The sequence below is a fragment of the Stigmatopora argus genome, chromosome 17 (genome assembly GCF_051989625.1).
Source record: "Stigmatopora argus isolate UIUO_Sarg chromosome 17, RoL_Sarg_1.0, whole genome shotgun sequence".
NCBI lineage: Eukaryota > Metazoa > Chordata > Actinopteri > Syngnathiformes > Syngnathidae > Stigmatopora > Stigmatopora argus.
Window position 1 is genome coordinate 13,020,949 of NC_135403.1, and position 11,143 is coordinate 13,032,091.

An 11,143-nucleotide genomic window follows, 5' to 3' on the forward strand; every position below is an offset into this window, starting at 1 on the left:
CTATTAACCCAGCGGCGTGTCCACCGGCGATTACGCCGGCAATTATGCTACCTGTGCAATCATGGCCCGCACCCTCCCTCCCCCCCAAAAAATCTATCAGGCCCGACCGCGGCGAGACGTGGCGGTGCTGTTCGCTATCAGCTATTCGGAGAACATGGAGCCAGTCTGTTTTTTTCCACTCCACAGTGGCACTAAATCACCTCTAATGGGCTTTTGGAGGGAGCACACTCTGTATCACTGTATCAATCATTCACTCACTCACTCACTCTTTCTTTCTTTCTTTCTACCCGCGCACACGCCGTCGCTCAGCCGCTTTAATGAGCCATTACGACCGAGAATGGGCGCCACACCCCCGGCTACCCGGACCCCCGCGCATGCACAAACAACCGTGAACTCGCTTTCACGCTGACGGGAGATTGCCAGGGAGGGAGGGGGACGGTGAAAATCTGCGAATAGACAGAGTGCCTATAAAAAAAATAAAAAAATAAAAAATTGTTTGTGTGATGACTCATTTTTGTCATTTTGTTTCTGACCGAATCCAAAACTGACCTCCGTTTGTCGTTACAGGGCGCCCAATTTATTAGAAGCGGGTTGAGCCATACTAGCAATACCCGTGGCGGGAAAAGACTGCAGAGGGTGATCAACACAGCACAAAAGATCATCAACTGCCCCCTACCTACGCTGTCCAGCATTGACAAATCCCAGTGCCTCAGAAGGGCTCGGGATGGTTGTTTTCTTAAAAGTTATGAAAAATGAAAAAACACTTAACGAATGTGGTTGTATCTTTAAAAATAAACATGTATTTATATGCAATAGGTGAGCTGTAGAGATAAAAAATGATGTAATAATGACAAATAATCCATAAAATGACATTGTTCATTCGTTCCTCCCACTCTAAATAGATTAGATGCTAACTAACGTGTTACCACATGCATGATGATCTCTAATCTAATATTTCGTTCGTTCATTCAAATAAATTTGACGCCTACTGATAACAAATGTAAATGTCAATAACTTCAATCCTCAAAAACATGACGTTGGGTTCACAATCAAAAGTGACCTTTTGACCCCAAAAATGTTCATCCACCCATCACAATCAAAACGGATTGGACGTCAACTCATGTGTTACTAATCTCGAATCTCCTATTTTGTTCGTTCAATCGCCATTGATTGGACACCTTTATGACCTATCGTCGATGGCGGCTTTCGGGAAAACGGCGATTCCCTTCTTCTTTTTACCATCTCCACCCGAAATCAATGACTAATACGACTTTGCCGAACAAAATACTGTGTAATTGCATTCATGTGTGATGAAACCGAGGCTGGTTTGGCCTCGAAACGAGTCCGGCTTGCTTTGCGGAGCGCCGACAGAGAAATGCGAAACGTGTCAAAACGAGAATTGTTAAGCGCCAGCGACAAGGACGCCGGACTATCGCCGTCCGGTCACATCGTTAGTTCAATAAGGATACTGTGGGGCGACCCATCCGCTGGCTTGCGGAAGATTGCACTACACACACACATACACGGAGGTACGTGTAATGAAGTAGTGTTTCTGCGAGGGGCGGTTCCCCCTCCCTCCGTCCTCATCGTGTCGAGAACGTGTCAACATTCTCCGAGCGCGCCTCAAAGTCACCCGAGCGCCGTAATCGCTCCGAAGATGAGTCAGCACATCATCTGCACTTGTAGCGGACTCCATTACGAGGACCGGCCGGGCGGGCTGCGAGGACACCGAGGACGTGAGGTCATTGTTTTAAAATGGTGTCACGTTTCAGCGGTACTGACAGCAGGGAGACGTCCGGGCCGTATCGGGGCGGGGATTGGAGTGAATCGAGTCAAAATGGAGACATTTGGGAGTAGGGGAGTGGCTGGTTTTGAATATGGCCTAAATCAAGACTTTTGAGTGTCAAGATCGAGATGAAGACCGACTTTATTAGGAATCCTGTCCCAGTCCAGACTGAAACAAGGCTAAAATCAGGAGATCATGATCAAGACTTTTGCAAATCAAGACGTTGACATCTCAACATTACGAACTACAAATGGAATCTTAGACCAAAACCAAGACCGATCAAGATCATAATATTAGAAAATCCATGAGACAGAGACCAAATTAAATCTATATGGAGAACCAGAATCGGTTCCAGCATTGGTTGTGTAGTACAAAAACAATACGAAGAGTGTTTCGCGGCAGAACTTCTTTCGGTAATAGCATGGTTCTTTTAAGTTCCTCGCCAACATTTTTCCTCGACGTTCCCTCCCAGCTCGCCTGAAGGGGGTAAAGCACCCCCGAATGTATCCAAACATTTGCCTATGACAAAAAAGATGAAATGCCTTTGCTCCTAGGCGTCGACTTTGGTGTTCTGTATCGTGGCGGCGGCCCAAAGGCGTTGAGAATCCCTCCGAGGAGACGCCCGGAGGCGCCCTAAAGTGGTTTTAAAACTATTTGGGAAGGGGGAGATTGCCAAGCAAAGCGCATTCAGGAAATCCGCAATCTTATTACGGGAATGAAACGGACGGCAGGCGACCTTGACCAGTCCTCCGTATAATTCGCCGGGCTCCATCCATCATGTTCTCCTCTTCACCTTTTGTCTCCGTGGCAACGTTCGCCACCTTCCCGTTTCCTCTCCACGCCGCCGAGCCCTGGCGGTACTCTCCCGCTAGCATTCGACGGCCACAGATGCGTTGGCGCGGACTTGGCGCCCGGGCGGCCAGGGATGCTATCAAGGTCAAGGGTGCTTAGCTGGTTATTGAAGAGACAGATGGGGGCCCAAGACCACCGCCTGATGCAATAAGTAGAGTCCTTGCTCGCCGTGGCCTGAATATTAGCCTGAGTTGGACTCCGGTTTGCTAGCAGAGTGCCAAAAAAGTTGAAATTGAGTTGAAAATGGAGGATGAACGTGGCCTTGAATTGGTTGTCAGCCAATCACAGGCCATTCGCCAAGTGTTCAACTAGCCTACCGCGCATGTGGGAGGAAACCAGGTTACCCGGAGGAAACCCATGTAGGCACAGGGGAAACTAACTCCACATATGAAGGCCAGAACCAAGGATTAAACCCTCGATCTTAGAACCGTGCTAACCACTTTCCCACTGTGTTTTCTGACAGTGAGTCAGTCAGGTGCAAATGCGTCATTCTTTCATTTTCTGAACTGCTTTCTCTTCACTAGGGTCGCCGGAGCCTATCCCAGCTGAATTAGTGGCCAGCCAATCGCAGGGCACGAGATGACAAACAACCATCCAAGCTCACACTCATACCTAGGGGAAATTTAGAGTGTCCAATCATCCTAGTTTTTGGAATGTTGGAGGAGATCGGAGTCCCACCCAGGGCCAGGGAGAACATCCTAACTCCACACAGGTGGACCAACCTGGATTTGAAGCCAGGACCCCAGAACTTTGAGGCCGAGCTGCCCACAAATGTGTAAATTCCAAGGAAAAAACAAATTAGGAAACTTCTCTAGTGTTGACATTTAGCGTATCTGCATCAGAGCTTGACCAAATTTCCTCCCGGAATGACTCTGCCTTGATTTTCTTTCTCCCCGGCGACTGATGATGACTGATGGCGTCTTAAAAATACAAGGTGAATTCATCATCAGCTCTTAACGGTGATGGATTCGCCGCTCTCCTCACGTAATGAAGAGCCACGGCCCGCGGGGAGCCCGCCGCTAATTAGTCACGTGACGAAATCTCGGCCACCCGCGGGGCCGGCGGGGGGACATCTTTTAGCGTCAAAGGTGTGCGAGGATTTGTCTTTTTGGAGTTTTTTCTTCTTCTGTCGACGACTTGACAAGCGCGCGGGCAGAGGTCTTCGCGGGTGATGCATGTGTCTGGTCGTCCGTCATGGCGTCCATCCATCAGACTCGCGGATGAGGGCGGGGAGGGTGAAGTACGGTGGCGGAGGTCAGGTGTTCGCCGAGCTAATTCGCACCCTTGGACATCTTTGCCTTAACATAGCACGCTATTTGTCACTCTCTATGTTGCTGTAACTTACTGAATGTATGCTATTTATACCTCGTGGTTTTTCCTTGTGGTGTCTCGCTGGATTATCTTTGAGAGATGGAATTTGGTCTGAGTTCCTTTGGTCATTTTCTAACCCCTTCGAAGCATTTTGGGTCAATCTTTGTTAGCTAATCGGTTCCTAGTGACGAGCAAAATGGCTCTATCTTTACAAAAAAACTTGCAATTTTCCAGGATTTTTAGTATTTGTTTACCCCCATTGATTTTAGGGCCTGCCTGGCTCACAGCCTGTCAGTTGGCTATATCTTTAAAAAAAACTTATGTTTTTTTAGTATTTGTTTAACCCCATTGATTTTAGGGCCTTCCTGGCTCACTTCTTGTTGATATCGGACCCATTTTCCCATTGTAAAGGAATATATTTGAAAGGATTGGCCATCTAGTGCCATCAAAATAACCTGATCTTTCTCTGGCCACGCCCACCTATGAGTTTATCGCTAGTAAAGAAAACAGTATGACTCAAAACAGTCCAAATCTACTTCGAGAGCACCGTGTACAAAAACGAGGCTCTGTCAGCTTCCCTTCTCACACTGGGAAAGTTTGCCGAATGGAAGCGCGGCGCTATTAGCCAAAAGCTTTCCTGCGGATTAGACGACCAGACACAAGCTTTCATTCCTCCGCTAAGTCCGCGTGTGAATAATTTAAGCAGATGGCTCCCCCTCTAAGCACGGAAAATGTTTTATTTGGATGTTTTGCTGTCAGGAGTCATCTGCAAGCTAGTGCCGGAACGTTCCGAGAAGAAATCATTCCCCTCCTCAAGACTACTAAACGAGATTGTGATGTGCGAGGTTTGTTGTCAGTGGTAATTAGTTCTCCTCCAGACTGCGACAGTATTTTTTCTTTTCGCGATTCGGCAATAATTACCGGTAGAAGAGCAAAAAAAGTCACGGGGGTCTTCGGAAAGTAACATCAATCTCGGTTTGATTGGCATGCTCGGACCAAACGTTTAAAGAACGGTTGAGACGGTCGAAACTGTGGATTTTGTTTGAACTAAAGTAGCTCAAATGGGATTTATTAAATATGCCTCGGCTGAGTAAAAATATCAACGGGGTACTTTTGTTCGGAACTCAAAAGATCTGAGGCTTTTTCTGTGTACAATAAAGGGCCTTTTTCCGCTAAACACGTTGTTTGGAAGCGAGTACAAAAATGGTGTTCGGGATCTTCTGAGACGTAAACTTTTGTTGTATTCTATTTAAACAAATTGAACTTCTCGGCGGCCATTGCGTTCACTGTATGCACGGCGCAGATGGGCAATGATGGCTTTTTAAAATTTGATAGTCCAAATAATTTTCCATTTGAGGCGGGGTTATCACAACGCTAACACAAAACACAATGTCGTGGTTTTTCTGACAGAATCCGAAACTGACCTCCGTTTGTCGTTACAGGGCGCCCAATTTATTAGAAGAGGGTTGAGCCACACTAGCAATACCCGTGGTGGGAAAGGACTGCAGAGGGTGATCAACACAGCCCAATCGATCATCAACTGCCCCCTACCTACACTGTCCAGCTTCTACAAATCCCGGTGCCTCAGGAGGGCAGAGTATCATAAAAAACATGATGCAATTTCATTATATTTGTATAATGACAATAAAAGCATTCAATTCAATTCTTCAGGTGTTTGGATTCGGGGATGGTTGTTTTCTTAAAAGTTATGAAAAAACATTTAACAAATGTGGTTGTATCTTTAAAAATAAAAATGTATTTATATGCAATAGGTGAACTGTAGAGATAAAAACTGTTGTGATAATGAAAAATAATCCATAAAATGACATTGTTCATTCACAATGAAGTAGCAAGTAGCGACTTTGTGAATTTTAGGATAAACGAGACTCCCACGGACGGACGGGAAAGAGAAGACAAAGTTCCGCTCGGCTAACGTTTAGCTTGTTCATCCTTGAAAGACTTAAGCGTCTCTCCGGGGCCAAATAAAGCTCCCGAAATGGATTTGTCACCTTGTTGTTGTAGTATTTGAAGCAAGACAACTCACGACGCCGTTACCCCCAAAAATCGCGGTCACAGTTTCTTACCGCCACATTTCATAATCAACGCTATTGTCGGCTAGCTGCATAAATCGTTTATCCATTGAGTTGGAGTTTTCATGTTTATATATATATATATATATATAAATAAATATATATATTGAGTTAAGGAAAGAGAAAACATAGCCAGTCTGTATATTTGAAAATAAAAAATGAAAATCTATAACAAAATAATCCTTCTAAAAGGTCGTGGACTTAAACTAGCGCAAATGAATAATATTGATTTTATGTCGGGGAGAATGTTTTAATTAAAGTTCCGATTTTTTTTTTTACAGATGGAATTTGAAAAGAAAAACTCGATGTTTAACAATTGTTTTGTATTGGTGAGAATAAAAGTCCTTCCATCCGACTTTTCATTTCTTGGTGAAATAAAGTTTTACAATTATATCAGGTATGTATAATAACCATGAAATGTTAATAATGATTGAAGTTAAAATCTGAAGGAAAAAAACTAACAAGTGTGGAATTTTTCCAACTAAATTAGCCACAGCTCTGCTAAGCAACCATCTTTAATCAGCTAATTTAACGGATGAAATGACACGATTTGTAAGATGTTGAGTCAAAGGTCAGAAACTAAACCAAATTAGCATGTTTATATTCGAGACAACTCCGAAATGAATACAAAACGGACTATCACGAAAAATTGTCAGAACGATAAAACAATCTCGAAGTAGGGGAAAAAACGCAAGTCACACTTAGAGAAGATTTCCCTGACCACTAGAGGGCAGTACATTTGTTCAGGAGTTAACTACCAGTACAGAAAAAGTCTAAATAATTTTAAATAGACTCCATAAAAACACTGTCCCTCCATCCGGTTATGGATTCAACCTATTAACCACCATAAACTAGGTATTACTGTACTTGACCGGATTGGACGCCCGCAGCCGTCAAAGGCAGCCGTGCCGTTAACATGGCGTGCAGCGCCCTCGCAACTCCGCCTGCCGTCTTCCCAGTGGCATTAATGCCGATTTGGAAACAGACTTTACATCCCTAGTTTCTCATTAATCCAGAGTTTTGTTGTTGTTTGTACGAGCGTTGTGTTAACTTGTCCTCTGTGAAGACTCCCGACTTCATCAAGTGGAATTATTTACGCCTGTCGTTCACGTCTAATACCCCGATGCCGCGCCGCTTTCGCACTCTTTTGTCGCCGACGTCGTCGCGGCGAGGATTGTGAGGGAAATCTAAGCGGCGCCTTCATCCTTTTCACGCTGCCGGGCGTCCGGGTTGGAAAAAATCGGACATGACAAACGCACAAAACACTGTATTCGCCTCTGGTGTCGTGCAAATATATACAAATGAAAAGTCAATTTCTTGTTTTTCTTTTGGTATTTTTTTTTGCTTATTCTTGAGGGAGTAATTACTTGGGACTGGTTTAGATAGGGGGTGTCCAAATTTGCATTTTTCAGAAAAATCTAAATCCTTCAGAACAGGTTTTTAAAAAATCTAATTTTTACGTATGGATTCATATGGGTTGCGTGCCGTTTTCTACAAGCAGGTGAGGAAAGGCGGCGAACGAAGGTCACGGCGCGAAGACACGATGAGGTGGGAAGAACACGATGCCGTCACGGATCACAGGCGCGGGAAATTGAGTCGCTACACCACCTGTTTCCCCGCTGAATACCAATGAAACGGGCGTCAGGCCTGGAATTAGTTCCTGCAAGCGCCATTGGTCTGCTTTATAAACGCAAGTGCTGATTCATGGACAAAATTGACCAGATTTCGATGCATCGGAGGAACTTGAAGACAATTTAACTGCCTCAAAATCGCCAGTAGATGGCTCCCATGCTTACATTTACGTATGAAATCATTCCATTTTGCTGGACTAATTGTACATACATTTGGTGTCTTTTTAAAAAAGAAATGAAAAACTGCTCCGGTTGTATTTTTCCAGTAACAACTATTGTTCTACTGGTGATTATTAAAAAATGGAAAAATAAGGGATCAGTTTTCTCTTCCTTTTAAAGTCTCTACTTTAATTTCGTAGCATCATTTTCAATATAATCGTCAAACAATTGTGCAGGCCTAATTTTTTTTGTCTAAATTGTGATTGATTTTAACAAATGTCAGAATCAAGCAAATAGATACATTAGCCTCAAAATGAATATAACAAATGACAAATAACAATTTCAATATAATCGTCAAAAATTGTGTAGGCCTAAAAAACGTGTCTAAATTTTCTAAATAAATATAATAAATGAGCATGCTATTTTTTTCTTTAACTTGGTCTTCAGTCTACTACTTATTGATTATGTTTGTCTACTTATTTATTAGTTCTTTATTGATTATTTATTTGTTCGTTTGTTGGTCTGTTGTTGTTATTTGCGCAATTCCCTCCTTTTGTAGATAGTGACTACTTATTATTTATGACTTATTTGTTATCGTTATTATTTATTTGTCTGTTTGTTTGTTGTGCACTTTATGGCGAAGCTTTAAATCTCATTATACTTGACAATAAATGAGTTTAATTCAATTCAAGTTGTCCATTTTGTTGCTTGTTCCGCCATTTTTTCTGTCGACGTCTCATGATTTTATTTGCGGTCTGTTTTTTTTTCTCTAGGATGGAAGACCGTGTCAAATGCGATGAGGCCAACGGATCTAAGCCGACGTCTGCCAACTAATTACACGCCGGCATTTATTTTCGCTCCAAAGTTCAACGAGAATCCGATTCCACTGCGAGAACCGTGCCGGTTCGGGCCAGATGAAGCTCGCCAGATAAATGCGAACACATCTGCCACATCCTGTCCGCTTTGGCCGTTTCCTCGGGCTAGCCAAATGATGAAATGGCGTCCGCGAGGCCCTCGCTGAGGAATCGGAGCTCTGAAGGCGCTTTGGGCCAGAGATGAAACAGGTAAAAAGAGCGGGAATTTGTCACAATGATGGCGTGGCGTGACATCGGCGCCCTAAAAACGAATACACAATTTCCCCGACGTGGCGCCCGTTTCGTTTTTAATAATCATAGGCGAGATGTGAAGATTTACGCTCCGTTAGGTCTCGGGAGGCGGGACTTGCAAAGAGGATTGTGGGTAATTTTACTGTTAACCAGCAGGAAACGTAAGTATAAATGTCTTTTTTTCGTGGAAACAAAGTAATGTTCTATTTTTTAACTAATTACAAAAGTATTGTTAATAAAGATGTGTGATTGTACAAATGTTTTCAATAAAAAATCATATTTTCTCATTCATAGAAGAAATAACGGAATATGACCAACAAAAAGGTAAGACGATATGCTTTGTTTTTTCATTCTTCATTATTTGTCATATTTACAGTGTCAGTGTAGCTCAGATGTGCCACCTGTTGGTCGAGAGTGGAAGTACACATACAACTATTGTACGTATTAGATCGCTATCCATGTACTACAAATAAAATGACCAAAATTGTGGATCTGATTATTATTTTTTTAAACTTAAATCATTGGCTGCCATTGACAATGATAAACCGTAAACATGAATTTTGTTCCCGGGAAAAACTATTCAAAGACCGGGATTTGACGTAATATCGATGTCCGCGCCCTTCCTTCAATCGTGTGCGTTCATCATGTCAATATGTTTTGTCTTTCACGTCCTATTTTACGAGAATAGCAAATTTTTTCGCTTTTGGTTGGCGCTAGTACCCGCATAATCTCGGTCGGCGTTAGCCTGGCCTTTACTTTTCCGCGTGGACGCCCGCATTTTCTCTGGCAAGCGGAGACAAAATGCGAGAGGGCACGGCCGGTCGGCGGAAAGGCCGTGTGAGGAAATAGGAAGTAGCGGAGTGGAAAGGTGGCGGGCGGGAAGCTTTTGCGCATCGCCGTAAACAGAACTGACCTGGAAAGTCTGGCGGAGCCGCCAATGAGCTTTAAGGAAGCCTTTTAGAGAGCACCTCGGGGGGATTAGCGCTTTTTTTGCTGCTTCTTCGGCTCTGTTTTGGATCGTTGTCCTGTGGGGTGAAAATGCGTGGGTGTCCAGGTTAGGCAGCGTTGAAAGGATGCAGATATTCTTCGGCGCCAGCTGGGATGGACATTCTGTCCATTTGGCGAATGAACGAATGGTCATGCCAGCGATAAACTGTGGATGATGTAGATCCGTGAAATGTAGGGGTAAGAAATTAAGGTCTACGTTTACAAGCCGTTGTTTCGTCTTTCTGGTCTTTCTTCAAGTTGCGGCGCAGTTTGGAAAGTCAAAACCGAGAATGAGAAAGAGACCAAGGCCAACTGATTTGAGAATGGAGAACATTTCTTTTAAACCAAGACCGAACTACCCTAGACCAAGAGAAGATCGTTTTGCTCGTCAAGGTCCGAGATCGGTTTGGCGGGTCAAGACCAAGCCTGATTCTTGTGAAAACTGAGTCCGAGACCAGATCGAGACTACAAAATTTCTCTTAAACCAAGACCAAACTATCCTCGACCAAGAGAAGATAGTTTTGCTAGAAAAACTTAAGATAAGCCGAATTAAGGTCGGTTTGGCGAGTCAAGACCAACCAAGCCTGATTCTTGTGAAAATGGAGTCCGAGACCAGATCGAGACCTTCAAAATTTCTCTTAAACCAAGACCAAACTATCCTAGACCAAGAGAAGATAGTTTTGCAAGTCAAGCTTAAGATAAGTCGAGTCAAGGTCGAAGATTGGTTTGGCGAGTTGAGACCAAGCCTGATTCTTGTGAAAATGGGAGTCCGAAACCAGATCGAGACCTTCAAATTTTTTCCTAAACCAAAACCAAACTATCCTAGACCAGGAAAAGACAGGGAGTTTTAAGAGTTAAAACTTGGAACAAGATCTAAGTCAAGATCTAGACTTTAGACAACACATAAAAAATATAGATGTTTTTCACCATATCTCATGTTTAACTAATGAAAGTGGGATTATTTCAAGTTGGTCCTTACCGCCTTTGCTAAGGTAACCCTAGCCTGGCCCCCTACTTACTCAGTGAACACCAACACACCGAAAAATAAAAAATAAATCAAAAAAACAAATCCCACACTATATTCTTTTCCATTTTTGCTTCAAGCCACCACATCAAAGTGAGGAGTGCCGGGGTCAAGGCTCGCCTGTTGACGACGAGACGCCGCGAGTCGCTTCGCCATTGAGCTGTCACAAAGACGCCGTCACAACCGGAGAATTCAAG